This window comes from Heteronotia binoei, chromosome 18 (assembly GCF_032191835.1).
Source record: "Heteronotia binoei isolate CCM8104 ecotype False Entrance Well chromosome 18, APGP_CSIRO_Hbin_v1, whole genome shotgun sequence".
Taxonomy (NCBI): domain Eukaryota; kingdom Metazoa; phylum Chordata; class Lepidosauria; order Squamata; family Gekkonidae; genus Heteronotia; species Heteronotia binoei.
Genome location: NC_083240.1, coordinates 24,533,287 through 24,550,077, shown reverse-complemented (window position 1 = coordinate 24,550,077; position 16,791 = coordinate 24,533,287). Strand labels below are relative to the sequence as shown.

At 46.4% G+C, this 16,791-nt stretch overlaps 1 protein-coding gene across 1 annotated transcript in view; it reads left to right on the top strand.

The window, feature by feature from the left end:
- LOC132587356 (elastin-like) overlaps window positions 1-16,791 on the top strand; it is a 45,241-nt gene that overhangs the window by 496 nt on the left and 27,954 nt on the right. The gene's annotated exons all lie outside the window — the stretch shown is intronic.

The following is a 16,791-nucleotide window of genomic DNA, read 5'->3' as shown; positions in this document are numbered from 1 at the left end:
CGGTGACAGGAGGGATCTTTTGGGGGGGAAACGTCAGCGGTGCTAGAAGCACTCACACCTGATGCTCTGGGACGGTTCAGGTGAGCACACGCCGGTTGCGTTGTCCGCTTCCGGAACGGCGAGTGTGACATTGCCAACTTAAAAAGAAAAAGTCAGAGGATGTCATATAGGACGACGAGGAAAGGGATGTCACGCATCAAGCTGATCGACCGGGAAGCACCAAACTCTGTTGGTGCCAAGGAACCTGGAATGGACTTTCTAAAAACCTAGTGGGTGTGAGAGCCCTAAGGAAGGCACTGCCAAGCATGTGCAGAGTGTGTTTCCTTAGTTGCAGAGGACAGGCGATAAAGCATGACACTTCCAGTGGGTTTATCTTGCATCCCAGGTGTCTTTTCCAGTTTTAGGGGGCTGAGGGGTCAAAAGTGAGTGTGGGCATTGCTGAGTAGATGCACCATAAAAATATTGTGCATGCAGTGGTTCTGCTGGCACATAGCTCCCCATCTGGAACCACGGAAACTGTGCCTGGATAGGCTCCAAGTGGGGCAAACCAGCGCAGCTCCGGATCTTATGTGGAAAGTGTGCCTAAGAGGTGGGTCTTGCTGATTAGGTCTGCCGTGTCCCAAGTGGCAAAGTTAGCTTTGCTTGGCATCCTTTGGTTTAAACTCTGCTGCTTTTTTTCGGCACTTGTCTCTCATTCCAAAACATCACAGTCCCCTGGGATATGTGTTTGCGTGCCACTTGTGTGTTCTTGGAACAGTGCACTTCCCTCGGTTTATGACAGTGCTGGATACGTTTTCACAAATAACACTCTGCATTTTTTCTGTGTTGATGTCCCCCCCCCCCCCCCCCCATGACGTTTGATGGGTCCTTTGCTTCTAGAGACTGCCTTTTTAGTAAGCTAGCTAGTCAAACAGAACTGAAGCCCTTATGAAGTTAAGAAAAAACTCTCCTGGACTGGACCAAAGGTCCACCCAGTCAAAAGTCAAATCAATCCAATGGCCCTTAGAAAGTCGCATATGGATGTGAAGGCAACAGGTATTCCTGCTGTCCATCCTCAACATCTTCTAGTCAAAGGTATATTGCCATAGCACGTGGAGGCTCCACTTATGATGCTAGTTGCCCCTGATAGACTAGTTCTCCATACTTTTGTCTAATGCATGAAGACAGCTGCAGGTGTACAAAACCATAGTGAGGTCTGTTCCCTTGTTTTTTATTATTTCTGCATGATGCTTCTCTTAAACTTCGTTTAGGAAGGGAAATCTGATTGATTTCATTGGATCTTGGAAATGGATCCAGAATTCTCTGCTGGGACATGCAGAGTGCTGATCTCCTATATGCTCTTAGGATTTGAAGCATAACTCCTCCCTCCTAAAAACTTTTTAATGTGAACCGTTATGCTACAACTGATAGTTGAAAGCAAGGATAAGACTGAATGCGTCTGAGCATGCATGGAGTGCCTTTCACTTAATGTTGGACTAGAATGTGTCTGTTTTAATCCTCCCCATTCTGTGAGGAACTCAAGGTGGCATAAAAAGCTTTCCCTTCTTACATTTAATTCTCCCCAACAGCTCTGTGGCATTCATTAGGATGAGTGAAAGCACCAATGAGTTTCACTGCACAGTGGGAATTGGAATCCGGGTCCTATTTTAGAAGTTAACACTACACAGGGTTTTGAGATGCAGCTGCTATTCTGGAAGCCCCTTTGACATTAGAGGAGCTGTGTGAGAGCTGTTCTTCTGCCTCTTTATTCGAGTCCAGTACAGGGTTCTCTCTCAGCTGTGCAGTCGCTCATTAGCACAGGAAGCCCCACTCAGCAGCAATTTGGAGCCGCGCAGGGACATGCACTGCCCATTGCCCATTTTAAGATTGCAGCAGTTATATTCTGTTCAGGATGTGAAGTGCTCTGCTCCGTAGGGGAGGAATAGAGGGAACATTGATCCAGTAACATCTTAGAGACCAGGGCATAAATTCCCTTCATCAGATATTTCAGCTTTGTATCCATGGAGGCTCTTTCGCCAGTGAGTTGTGCCCTTTGAGTGGTGTTCTTTGCTGGACTGCATGATACACTTTGGTATGGACCACCTTGTGCCAGAGATCTTTGGTGGCAAAGATACACTTTGCATGGAGAGAAGTACAATCTCTGACTCCTCCAGGCAAAAGATTTCAGGTGTTGGGAAAGACCATTCTGCACCTGAGACCCTGAGAACTAGTCAGAGCAGATGTTACTCCACTAGATGAATCCAGGATTTGACTGGATATGTTTCATAGGTTAATACTTAGCTGTTTAGGGGAGTGCAGCAGCTGCAGCTCAGCGGTTTATCACCTGCACGCAGAAGGTTGCTGGTTCAATCCCAGGCAGCAATTAAAAGCTCTCAAAGACTGGGCTCTGGAAACCTTGCCTGAGACTTCATAGAACCACCCCCAGTCAAAGTAGAGAGTACCAAACTAGACAGACGAATGGTCTGATTCACTATCTGCTTTAGATGTTCGAGCAAGACTGAAGCTTCTCTTGCTTGTGGGGCACAGTAGCAGAGTGCAGCCGGTCCTTCTTTGCAATGTTCCGTTCTTCCCATCAGTCTCTGTGCACATAATGTCTTTTCCTGTGGATGCCGGAGAGAGGAGAAATGTGTGACATTCATGGAAGTCACTCTTTTGCCAGGAGTTGCAGCAAAACAAAGAACTTGCATGATTTTTAGAAAATATATAAAATGTATTTATCAGGCAGCTCTGCAGAAAGTGGGACACAAGGTGGGAATCCTAGCTTTTTAAAAACAAAAAATCTGAGGGAGGGAGTTGCAGCAAAGGAGAGCCAGTTTCTGAACAACTTTTCTCTAGTCGCCTGCAAAGAATTAAGAATCACCTCCAGGCGATCAGACAGCGGAGGGCTATGATGGGCAAACCTTTGGTTCTTTGTCACCTTTCAGGCAGCACCTGCCTCAAATAACTAACACAGGCTAATAAATTGTTTTTGCTTACTACGAATATGACTGGTGGGGGGGGGGGAACCCTTCTGGTTGCAAACTGAATAAGACTCAGGGTCTGTTTGTAAAATTGGCAGGATCAAGTAGCAGAGTTTTTTCTGACTGGACCACATTCAAGCTGTTTGCCTGTATGTGTGTTTTGGGGATGAGGCTTGCTTGTTTACTTCCGACTAAACCCGCACTGCCTGCATGAAGAAAACTAGCATGTCAGGGAGAAAAGATGTGAAGGGAGCCTTGAAAGTCATATTCACAATGAATGACCATTGGGTCCGAGCTCAGGATATTTCTCTTGTGTGTTTTCAAAGGAGCTTGTTTGGAAATGCAGGCAGTTTAATATTCGTGCTGCTAATAGCTTTGAAAGATGCAGGAATCCAGAGCTGACTACATGAGGTCTTACCAGAAGAGGTCCCCTGCTGTACCATCCTCTGCATACTTATTCTGGAGTAACATGTACTCGGTTCAATTGGACTTACTCTTCAGTAAATGTGCAGAAGATTGCAGCCTTGGTGGCTTTAGGAAAACAGGATGTAAAATCCTAGCCTTGGCAGGGCTTCCCTGCCTGAAAGTTAGTCAACAATTCATGGGATTCAGGTTTTGTTTTTTTAAACCGATCCTCAGGGCCAAACTAGATGTTTGGTGGCAAGCCAGGTCTGGGAAGCCAGGTCTCTGCCTATTATTAGTCTTCCTATTAGTATTAACACTACAAACATTATTAATATTATCAAAGCATCTCAGATTACAGTGTTGTACAAAAATTCAGAGTATTAAGGCAAGCCCCGCCTGCAGGTTTAGGAGCCAATGAACAGCAGCAGAGCGGCAGGGGGAGGGCGCAGTTTGAAAGGGCTCTTAACCCTTTCCTACCTACCGCTCTCCCCTTCTGACCCCTGTGTTCCCAAGTTGCTTTCCCTTCAGCTGGTGTCTCCAAAGCACTTTTGAGAAATGTATTGGGTGTGGGAAGGGTTAAGTAGTCCACTCCCTGTTTCTTCATACCGGTGCCCTCCCCACAGCTGTTTCTGAGCTTTGGTAGAGACTGTCTCCAGACCTCTGCTGGATATTTGGACCTCCATATTGGATTTTCAGACCCCCAGCTGGAAAATTTCGAAACTTGACATTTCGGATCTGACTCTTTGCTCAAGTTTCAGATCTACGTAAACCATTTTCCCTTTGCTGTTACTGGCATATATCCAGCCACGGATGCTGCAGAAGAGGACTTTCGTGTTCCAGTTTCATTTGGGTTTTTTGGGGGGTGGGGATCAACAGGCTCTCAGGAACAGCATGGGTAGTGGGGGCCTGCAGTTCGAGAAGAGGATTGGCAGAAATTGCCACCCCCTCTTCTGCAAATGGAAGTGCCATTCTGTTGGAGGAATATGGGTGGATACATGCAAGGCTGGGTGCAGGCCAGTGTCGTTTTTAACCTTATATAACTGGAACAGCAAGAACTGGAGGGTAGCAATTGAGGCAGGGCTCTGACTTGGATGGCCCAGGCTAGCCTGATCTGATCTTGGAAGCTAAGCGCAGCCAGCTCTGGTTAATACTTGGATGGGAGACCACCGAGGAAATCCCGGGTCACTATGCAGAATCAGACAATGGCAAACTACCTCCGTCTCTTGCCCTGTAACCCTATGGGATCACCAAAAATCACCTGTGACTTGACGGCACTTTCTACCACCAATGCAAGCGGGATGGGGGTCTGGTCTGTGCTGGAAAAATCAAAAGTCTGTTTACAGCGTGGTGTTCACAAGGTTAGGGAAAAGGCCTCTGCCCCCATAGTGCCGCCATTCTCTCCCAAGGTGGTCTGAACGAGAGAGTTGTTGGTTCCTGTGTCCTTCTAGCTTCACAGTGTCCCTTGAGGCTGCTTTGCCTGAGCGTCCTCACAGAGCTGAGTCTGGAAGAAGGACTGCAGTGCTGTTGACATACAAAAGGTACAGCTGTTTAGGAAGATCTGAGAAAGGCTATCTCAGTCACCATCAGGAAAGAAGCACTAACTCAGACGGAGGATCCTCTGCGGCAGGCGTTACATGTCCAGGAACAAAAAAGTTAACTTAAACAGTGTCTTGCAATGAATGCCGCTGCCAAGGTCTCTGGCCTATTTTTCTAGGAAACGGGGATTATCTTCGGGAGGGGGGTGGGGCTGCATGGGGTGGCTCAATGAAGGAGGAGGTGGAGTTGCAAATCGGCCCAGCTGAATATCCGAAGGAAGGCTGCATTCACACCGAAGCAAAACCACCAAGAAGTTTTACATTGGGGGGGAAATCGTTCCTCTGTGCATCCCAGAATGCATTTTTAAAGCCTTCCAATCTCTGTTGAATGCCCAGAATCTGGTTGCTGAGTATTAACTGCATGAGTTTTTATTATAAAACCAAAGAGTTTTATTTTCAGGTATTGAAAAGAAAGGAAAAATTGACGATAGGGTTTGTTAGGGAAGGGGTTCAGAATAGAACAGCCGGTTTCATAATGCCTTTATATAAATCTGCATTCAGAATATTGTGGACCATTCTGGCTGCCCTAACGCAAAAGAGGACATTGTAAGTGCTGGAAAAGGTGTAGAAAAAAATGAAATGATTAAGGCATCGGCACTCCTTTCCTGTCAGGAAAGGCTGAGGAATCTGAGACTTTCAAGTTTAGATAAAGGATGACTAAGAGGAAGATGTGAATGAGGTTTGCTAAAATTATGTGTTGTGTGGAGAAGGTGAATACAGGGGACTTTTTCTGCATGTCAGTTAATACTAGAACTTTCTCACCCTTGGAAACTGGTGGGCAGGAGATTCAGGAAAAGTGAACAGAAGTAATTTCTCCCACAGTGCCTTGTGGAATTCAATGCCACCAGATGTGATGATGCCCATTGGCTTAAATTGTTGTCACAAATTTATGGAGGGCTGGTCCAATGGCAGACGTTAGCTATGTCTGGGGGGAAAGAGTGCCAGATAACTGGGAAAGACAACAGGGACCTTTACCATTGGTTGTGAAAGCTGTGGAGTCTTGTGAGCAAAAAATCTACTTTGTGAGCTACTGGAATTGAAGTTGTGAGCGAGGGATTTGGCTATTGCATAAATTAGCTTGCTCTGGGGCCATTTCTCCCTGAGCTGAGACAAAAATGTGTGAGCCAGAGGCTAAAAAACTGTGAGATAGTTTACACTAACTCAGCTTAGGAGGAACACTGGTTGTGATCTTTCTGTAGGCATCTGACTGGTTGCTTTTGGGCATGGGATGATGGACAGACGGATCAAAGAGGTGCAAAAGGGAAGCCGAAGATTTCTCCTCAGTCCTTCCTTCTCTCCAGTTTATGCTTTTATAAATCAAGTGGCAAGGAGCTCACTGGTCTCCTTGCAACCCAGATGCTTCTAAAGGAATTAGTACCCAAAGACATGAACAGCTGCCAGTGAGGATACTGATGGGACCTTCCATGTTATCGGGTGCTCTGTGTTCTGTGCCATGTTCCTGAAAAACCTCTCTTGTTAAACAAGAGTCCTGCAAGATAAGATTAGAATCCCTGCTGCCACAGGTTTGCTCTTGTTCTGGAACCAGAAAAGGGTTAGAGGTGGGGGCTGCATTTGAGGAGCTGAGAGTCTGGGCTCCCAGATTCCATAAAGATATTATGTTCCATTCCTCGTGGCGCATTAGCTTGGTTTGTTGTTGTAAGCTGTTGGGACTTGGCAGACCTTCTCATAAGCCGTTAAGTCATTTTCCTGAGCTGCCCTTCCCTTGTGGGTATCAGAAATCATGCACAATAATAAGCCAGTTGATGCAAAGACATTCAATATAATTTATGATCCAGGGTTGTTTTTGGCTTTCCTTGGCTGGAGACGAATGTGGAAGATGGGATTGTAGAGCCATCTTTTTAAAATGAGCATGAGTGTGCTCACTGTTGTTGTTTTAACTCTGTCTCATTGTTGGCAAATAGGTTTGGCAGGTTCTTGTAGCACATCAAAAGCCTGCCAAACCTGTTTAACCCAGAACAGTAGGTGCCAGAAGGCACCAGACCAACTAAATGAGTGTGTACACCAGAGGAAACAGTATCTTTGTCATTCCACCTGCCACTCTTTTAAACATGATTATTCCAAGCCTGGTCAGTGAATTTAGCTGTGCCTAATGGAGACAGGCAGTCCCCTGGCTTCCAAAAGGTAGTCTCCTCCCCAATCTAAGGCCAACTAAATATTGGCAGCCTGCTATGTCTCACCCTCTAAGGCGATTAGCTCAGCTGTTCCAAATGCCATTGTGTGCGGGGAGGTGGGAGGCACGAGGTTCTCATGGGAAGAAAACAGGCAGGTGACACTCAGTGGAACTTCCAACTTCTGACCCCGCTGTTCTTAGCTTTGTACTCAAGAATGTGGCTGCACGAAAGATGCCTTTTTCTGTTCCAGCCGTATTTGCCAACTCGATTAGAGCAGAGATCCATCGTCAACCCCGCAGAACATTGGCAAGCTAGTGTGGGGAAGCGGGGGTGGGGGAGAAGGTTGCGCTGGATTCCAATCTAGGCAGAGTCCCTCAAACAGTGTTCAGGGCCAACCCTGGAACATGAGATGCAGTAACGAAGGAACAGCATTGTAGGTTACCTGCCCAAGACCCACCCTCCTTTCACGCTCAGCCTTTGGCTTTGATTGCTTAGTTTTTATGCATTATGCCTGGCTTGTTCTTCAGTCCAATCAATCTGTGTCTTCATTAGTTTTTGTAATCTTGAGAAATAATCTTACAATGCAGATCACTGGTATACAAGCATAGACAGCTTCAAGAGGGGATTGGATACACATATGGAGCAGAGGTCCATCAGTGGCTATTAGCCACAGTGTATTGTTGGAACTCTCTGTCTGGGGCAGCGATGCTCTGTACTCTTGGTGCTTGGGGGCTACAGTGGGAGGGCTTCTAGTGTCCTGGCCCCACTGGTGGACCTCCTGATGGCACTTGGGGTTTTTTTGGCCACTGTGTGACACAGAGTGTTGGACTGGATGGGCCATAGGCCTGATCCAACATGGCTTCTCTTCTGTTCTTATAATGAGTCCAGGTCACTTCTGACCACTTTCCTGCACATAGGCTTGGCTTAAACTTATGAAATTACTCTGGGTGCAACGTTTGCATATCCTCTGCCTTCCAGGCATTTAGGGGTGTAGGAGACTATGTTCTGTTTTCTAGGATACAATGACTCTTGGTGGTGGAAAGCAATGTCAAGCCACAAGGACCTTGAGTGACCTCTTACGGGTTTTTAAAGCAAGAGACATTCAGGTAGTAACCCAGGGCTTCCTTGGTCGTCTCCCATTCAAGTGTTAACCCAGAGTGTTAACACAGGGGTGGTCACACTTGCTTAATGTAAGAGCCGCAGAGAATAAACATCAAATGTCTGAGAGCCACAAGACATGAACATCAGATGTTTGAGGAGCCACAAGACAGAAAGGAAGGCAAATAGATGGGGGGAGAGAGAAGTGGAAAGAAAGCAACTTTAACTTTACATGCATTCTCCAAGCTGCTTGCTGGCTTGACTTGGATAAGTGATTTAAAGAGACAAATACCTTCTCCAAGCCAGCTGACAGGGTAGTGGGGGCTTTGAGAGCCACACAATGTGTGTGAAAGAGCCACATGTGGCTCCCATGCCACAATTTGGCCACCCCTGGTCTAACACAACTACTTTTATCTGTTCCAGAAACTAATACAGAGGTGAGATGGGGCTACAGTTGGGAAAAGTTCCTCCCCCCCCCCCCGAGTTTTGTGATTGTGCTGCCCCCTAGAGAGTTTCCAGAATCTGCGGTTGCTGCTTGAATTTCTGACACCCTGTGCTGACTGGGACTGACCCTTCTCCCAGCAGTTGGTAGCTGCCCTTGTTGAGAGGACAGGAAAGAAATCTTGCTTAAATAAATAAACTAATGCGGCAGGCCAATGTACTGAAACAGCTACACTTTGTTTATAATATCTGGAAATGTGTCCATTGCTTGCAGAAAACCAATGTGATGTAGCAGTTTGGATCAGAATCTGGGAGAGCTGGGTTCAAATCTTTATTCTACCCTGAAAGAATGGGCCAGTCACACTCTCTTAGCCTCATCTACCTTGCAAGGTTGTTGTGAGGGTAAAATGAAGGAGGGGAGAGCGCCATATGCCTGAGCTTCTTGGAGGAAGAATGGAATAGAAATGCCCTGTAGTTAGGTTTTCTGTAAAGCTGCACCTAAAGCAGCAATGTAAAAATGCTTTGAAGTGCAATCAGTGAAAAGACACAAGGAGGGAAACTGTCTACAATGAAATACCCGTAACAAAGACTAACCCAGCCATATGATCACCCAAGTTCAAAAAATTTAGTCAGTACCCAAGCCTGGTCCTGTAGTTTTCTGCAAGCAATGGACACATTTCCAGATATTATAAACAAAGTGTAGCTGTTTCAGTACATTGGCCTGCCACATTAGTTTATTTATTTAAGCAAGATTTCTTTCCTGTCCTCTCAACAAAACAGCTGGTTGATGGAGAGCTAGCCAGCAGACCTCCCTGGAGAGGGACATCAAAGCACAGGGGCCACTGTGGTGAAGGCCATGCTCAAGGTAGGGTTGCCAAATGTCCAACAGGGGGGAAAAATCCTGTCCATTTAATACTGGCTTTATGAGATGTTATCACCGCTATGTCATATGAGGCTCAGTTGCCCATGACCATAATGTATCTGACAAAGGAAGTTTCTGAAATTCTCATCACTCCCCCCGCTTCAGTCTTGTTGGTTTGTAAAGTTCTGCTGGACTTGAATCCCCCCATTTCTGTACAGCAGAAAGAGTCAAAGTCCAGTAGCACCTTAAAGACTAACAAAGTTTGTGGCAGGGCATGAGTTTTCAAAAGTTCATCACCTGCCACAAACCTTGTTAGTCCTTAAGGTGTTACTGGACTCTTGCTCTTTTCTGCCGCTACAGACAGACTAAGACGGCTACCCATCTTGACATTTCTATACATTAAGCCTCTATTAGAAGGATAGGGCCTTTTTCTTCAGGCCTGTTGGCAGCCTTACCTCTGGGGCCCTTATAGATGTCATTCAGGTAAGCGGAAGAACACTCACTAGGGGTTTTTTGAGCTGAGCTCATGGGTTGGTGTGGAAGGAACATACGGGAGTTTGCAACGACAAGTCTGCTCACATAGTGGTCAGTGGTGCCTGGATCTTCATATTGGCATAAGGATCAAGGATCTCTGACCTTTTGCACTCCTGAAAGCATATGTATAAGAGTTCATGGACATTCATTGCAGCATGAAGACTTCTTCCTTCTGCAAAACAGCTGGCTGCTGAACCATGAATGGGAAAGGGGCCTTCAGGCTGCCTGTAAAAGAGATGGACTCTTTCAGTAGTTATTGCCCCATTGTGAGGGAGATCCTTGTATGACCCCCCCCCCCAGTAGCGAAAGCAGAAAGAGAAGGGTTTTCTTGCCTTCTAGCCTCTGGGAGTCCTTGTGGGGTAGTGGAATAAAGAAGACAAAAGAGCCCTGCAGGATCAGATCAAAAGTCCAACTAGTCCAGCATCCTGTTCTCCACAGCAGCCAACCAGATGTCACTGGAAAGTGGTTTAAATAAGGTTACCAATCTCCAGGTGGGGCCTGGAGATCTCCTGGCATTGCAATTACTGCCAAGATAAGTTCCCCTGGAAAAATGACTGTTTTGGAGGGTGGACTCTATGGCATTATACTCCACCAAGATCCCACTCCTCTTCAAACCCCACTGTGTCCTGGCTCTTCCCCAAAATGTCCAGGAATTCCCTAGCCCATAGTTGGACACATGCAGATGCAGTCCCCCCTAGCAACTGACATTCAGACTGCTAGAAAAAGCCTCAGGACATTGAAGTTCCATTTAGCTATCATACTTAACAACCATTGATGAATCCATCCTCCATTACTTTGTGGACCCTCTTCAGGCATCTAGGCTAGAGCCCCCCATCATTATATCTTGTGGCCATGAGTTCTACAAGCCAAGGATGCAATTGTATGAAGGAGAACTTATTTTCTGCCTAACCCAATTCCACTAGAGAGCCAGTTTGGTGTAGTGGTTAAGTGTGCGGACTCTTATCTGGGAGAACCGGGTTTGATTCCCCACTCCTCCACTTGCACCTGCTGGAATGGCCTTGGGTCAGCCATAGCTCTGGCAGAAGTTGTCCTTGAAAGGGCAGCTGCTGTGAGAGCCCTCTCCAGCCCCACCCACCTCACAGGGTGTTTGTTGTGGGGGAGGAAGGTAAAGGAGATTGTGAGCCGCTCTGAGACTCTTCGGAGTGGAGGGCGGGATATAAATCCAATATCTTCTTCTATCTTCTTCTTCTAATTTCATTGCTCCTAAAGTACTGTCAGAGAGGGAGAGACATCCCCCCATCTCCACTCCAGCATCAGCATACCACCAGGTGGGGCAGATGCTGGGCCCAGGGTTTCTGGCAGGGCCTGCTCCTGCTGGCACCCACTCACTTGCTAGTACTGCGCCATCTGTGCTCTTTGCCACCTGTACTGCCTGGTGCCACTGGGGAAAGGGCTACAGGTGGCTGTGGCCACGGGCAGTGGAAGGGCTCACAGAGAAGGGACAGACATGCAAGCAGGTGGGAGTTATGCTGGTAGGTGGGAGAGAAGGAGAGCATGAGTGCCTCCCAAAACATGCAACTTCCGTCATGCCTTCCCTCTATGGTCATCAGGGGTGGAATTCTAGCAGGAGCTCCTTTGCATATTAGGCCACACACACCGATGTAGCCAGTCCTCTAAGAGCTTACAAAAAAGAGCCTTGTAAGCTCTTGGAGGATTGGCTACATCAGGGGGATGTGGCCTAGTATGCAAAGGAGCTCCTGCTAGAATTCCACCCCTGGTGGTTTTTGGAAGCTAAAAAGCCCCAAATGCTTCAGCCTTTCCTCCTTGGGGAGGTTTCTTGAGAACTTGGAACAAAGAAGGCCACAGGGCAGTGGATATGCTTTTGTGGGGAGTATTAATGCGGCATAAACTATTGAATAAAGGCTGATCCAGGACTGGGGCCTGGCCCTGCCTTGAGATTAACAACTTGCAGGATTTCTAAGAAAGGGGGGTGCAGAAGGGGGCAAATGTCGCAGTCTCACCCCCCACACACCTATGAGAGATCAAAGCTTCTCAACTGATACTTTGGCAACTCTAAAGCAGAATGGATGAGCTTGCAGAGCAGTTGATTAATAAATCCTCTGCTTTTTGCAGCCATGGAGTCTGGACTGTCAAGGTCGTAGATATTCACCAGAATCCAGCTCTCCCCCTCCCCACTCCCCTCTGCATCCCTTGAATCAGGATGTTGCAAAACTCTGACTGGGGTCTCGCTCTCTGAGACTCTTCCCTCAGGCAAGGCTTGGGATCTGGCGCCATCAGAAGCCCCTCACAAAACACTGGATTCGGCGGGGATCTGCCTCCCAGGGAAGAAAGCAGGGCAGCGTTTATGTACCTTGCCCCCTGCATTTAAAAACCAAATCCTAAAATACAGTGTGAGATTAGGGCCTGAAGCTTTCCTTTCTTGGTTTCACTTTTTTTTTCAACATGAAAAAATTGGGTGGGAAAGAGAGAAAAGCAGAAGAGCATAAAGCAGCAACTAGCCCTTTGTTTTTGCATGCCCTATTCTGTCTGTGGGCCATAAATTTCCTGGGAATGGCAAGCAAGCATACACTGTGTTCCTAGTTCAAGAGCAGATCTTTTTGCACCCTGGGGCAGATCTTTGGTCTATACAGGTGACCCTGTTCTGATCATGATCATACACGTGACTGGATAAGAGACAAGCCCAAGTCTGAGCGTTCTGTGCAGATCAGAGAATCAATCATATCCTGCTGCAAGTCGCTACAGTTACCATCTTTGTAGGCTTCTGTGCCTCTCAGAGCAGCCTGGCGTGTGGGAATCAAAGAGCCAAAGGTTCTCATGCTGCTGATGTTGGAAATGTTTCACTGGCTAATTTTATAGATGCCATGTTCTGTTAAGTGCAGGAGCGTAGCCAATGGAAAAAAGATGGCAGCCAGTGTTCCCTCTAAGCTGCAGAGTCTTGTGAGCAAAAATTCTACTTTGTGAGCTACTGCTATTAAAGTTGTGAACTACTGGCATTAAAGTTGAGAGCTATTGGCATTAAAGTTGAGAGCTACCGCATAAATTATTGTGCTCTGGGGCCTTTTCTTCTGAGCTAAGACAAAAATGTATGGGCTGGAGGCTAAAAATCTATGAGCTAGCTCACACTAACTCAGCTTAGAGGGAACACTGATGGCAGCCTGTCTGGATCAGTTGTTGGGGGTATGCACAGGACTTTTTTTGAGCAGGAACTCACAGGAACACAGTTCTGGCTGAATTGGTGTCAGAGACAATTGCGTATTGCCTAATATGCAAATGAGTGCCTGATGGGATTTTTCTACAAAAAAGCCCTGTGTGAAACAACTGTGATGTCAGGGGTGTGTGGCCTAATATGCAAATGAGTGCCCACTAGGTTTTTTCTACAAAAAAAGCCCTTGATGTGCACACCAAAACAATAAAAATAGCTAGTTGGTCTCTAAGTTGCTACTGTACTTAACACAGCTGCTCTTTGAAAATAATAATAGTGTGTACATAACACTTTTGAGGATTCATCATATTTACCACATATCCTTATTTTGTCATCTGTACAGCAGCCCTGTAAAGTAGACCAATAAGCAAAACAGAAGTCTAGGTTTGTTCCTGTGAACTTTGGGGAAGCAGGTTTGCTAATGTGAGGAAACTCCAGACACTGTTGGGGGTGTGCATATGTGCGTGCGTGAGAGATAGCTGAAGTGGCCCAGGGGCTTGAGACTTCTCCTCCATCCCATAATCACCAGTCTGTGAGGAGGTCCTTGGAAGCTGCAATTGCATTCATGCCAGAAAAAAGGCAAATGACATTTTGTTGGCCCCGATACTGGCACCGAAGTCCTAAAAATGTTTGTCCCAAACAACTTTTCTGGAGCCAAAATATTTGGCATTTGAGTTCATCATAACCCAGGATTGTTTTTCAAGGATCCAGCACTGCCATTTACAGCTTGTAAATCAAAATACCAGTATGCATTAAATGAAGAAATGTTGTGTTCCTCACCATCTCGCCTTGTGATTTTTCATCTTGTTAGCATCACTGGGTCTTTACGCCTGCCCTAGACAACACAAGGGCTTCTTTGCCTTTAAGGAGAGATTCTGTAGCTTTTCCCTTCTAGGCTCACCTTTTAAAGGCACAGGAGTGCTTTCAGGATCTAAACCAGTAAGCTAGGGGGGTCAACCTCATTTGTTATGAGGGCCGGATCCAATATAAATGAGGCCTTGTTGGTCCAGGCCATGTCAAGCCAGGCCATGTGTATACCTAATTAAGATTAGGGAGCAGAGATATAAACTTTATAAAGGACACACAAAAACACATTTTTAAAAAAAAACGTGCTTAAAACATTAGCATTTATTGGTCTTGTATTTCTCCCATGGGATCAAGGGAACTGGGCAAAGGAAGCTCTGGGTCTTTCCTTTCTTCCCCAGGAAGAGGAGGAGCCTCAGCCAATAGAAGGAAGAGAGACTAGGCTCAATAGCTCTGCTGTGCGATTGAGCAAGCCTTGCAAAGCAAGCTGTTATGCAGAAGGAAGCAAGAGAGAGGGAGAAGGAAGCAGATGACAGCCAGTTGCTCGAGGGCCTGATAGGGGCCCTCTGGGGGCCTGATTCGGCCCCTGGGCTGCATGTTTGACACCCCTGCGAGTAAACTATGTTTGGCTTGTGAAACTTTCCTCAAATATTTCCAATGGGAGGAGCTGCTGCCCCATGATAAGCACCTGCATGCTGAAGGTCCAAGGTTCAATCCCTGGAATCTCCAGCTAAAAAAGGATCAGGTATAGGTGATGTGAAAGACTTCCACTTGAAATACTGGAGAGTCACTGCCTGAGTATACAGTACTGACCCTGATGGACCAAGGGTGTGATTTTAGTGTAAGGCCATTTCATGTGTTCTGGGTATTGCAGACATTTTCCACCCGGATGAGCTGTGAGCCAGTGAGCTACAGTGGTTGGACTAGGGTGCAGAATGTTGGACTGGGATCTGAGTGACTTGGGTTCAAATCCCTGATCTGCCAAGCAGTTCACTGAGTGCTCTTGGGCCAGTCTGACCTACCTCACTGGGTTGTTGTGGGGATAAAGTGGGCTGGGGGGAATGTGGCTCTCAACGTCTTCAAGGAAGGGTGGGATAAAAATGATTAGAGAGACCCAAGATAGTCCTGCCTTGAATTTCTGGTTGCAAAACAGAAGTTTACAGCACTGAATACCAGAATGTGGAAAACAGAGTGAGGATTGCCAGTGTGGTATAGTGGTACAAGTGGAGACCTGGATTCAAATACTCACTCAGCCATGAATCTCACTCTGTGACCCTGGGTCAATTGCTATGTTTCACCCCAGCCCACCTCGCAAGATTGTTGTGAGCGGAAAATGCTGAAGGGGAGAATCACATACATTCCCGTGAGCTCATATTCTGCAGTAACATCTAATAAATGTCACATTTGGTGTATTTTTAATCATGGGGATTATTTCAAGCTGCTTTAAATTTCTATTGCTGTTTGTTTTCCTCTTGTGGTCTGTTACAGGTTTTAATTAACAATTTTTTTTTAACTGGAAATTTCATTAAAATAATTTCTAGAAGCCACTTCTGAATTCCTACAATTTCCGGGAGAGGGAGTGACCTTTAACCCAGTTCAAGGCTGTGTGGTTTGCCCTCCCTTTCTCCAAAAGATGGCCGGGGCAACCAGTCCTAAAGTGGCAGAGCATGCGTTTTGCCCATTCTGGGTTCAGCCTTTGGCATCTCCACATAAAGGATGCCAAATAGGAGCTAGTTGGGAACGATCATTTGCTGCTTGAGGTCCCAGAGAGCTTCTACCAGTCAGGGTTGTCATTGGGGCGAGATGAGAATTTGTTTGGGTTTATGGCTGAAACAAATGGTATAGATTTTTCAGAAGCTGGGTAATTTTGTGATGTTAACATTGCAGCGTCATTTAGAACTGAATAAAGCAGGGGTGGCCAAACTGCGGCTCGGGAGCCACATGTGGCTCTTTCACACATATTGTGTGGCTCATGAAACTCCAGAGGCTTGGAGAATGCAATTAAAGTTAAAGTTGCTTTCTTTCCACCTCTCCCTTCCTCTGTCTATTTGCTTTCCTTCCTGCCTTGCGACTCTCAAACATCTGATGTAGCTCTTAACATTAAGCAAGTTTGGCCACCTCGGGTATAAAGGTATTAATACAAGCTGTTCTGTTCTTCTTTGTTGGCACAGCTACAGACTAAGGGTCTTAAAGCAGGTGATCTCATGTGCAGCCTAATTTACATGCCACAGCAGGTTAGCATGAATGTATGCACACTCCATGACAACACATGCATGCTGCACTACCACTACCTGACAATGACTGTTCACATGAGGCATACCTGATATCCTTTCCCACAACAGTCTCTGCACAAGGCTTTACTCCACCCTCTTTGTTGTTGAACAAGTGAAAATTTACGGCTTAACTCGACAAGTTGCAAGAGCTCTAGTTCTTTTACTGGAGCAGGGTTACAGAATCAGAAGCAATGCAAATAAGTTACCAGCCCTGGTAGGTGATTGTGCGTCTTGACGTTCTGACTCCAATTTTGATCAGAGTTGCAGGATTAGTATAGAGCTGCAATTCTTTAACCCTTTCAGTTGTGATATTTCCTAAATACCATTTCCTTGTCCTTCGACTGTGGCTATTGGCCCTGCTAAAGAGAAAGCAGTGAGCAAAGTAGCTCAGTCCCTCTCCCAAACACTTACACCAAGGGCACAAGCTGGAAGTGTGCCATCACCCAGGTTTTCAGTGTGAGGGCCAGATAGATAGCCAGTGTGTTATTTAGAGTGTCAGGTCC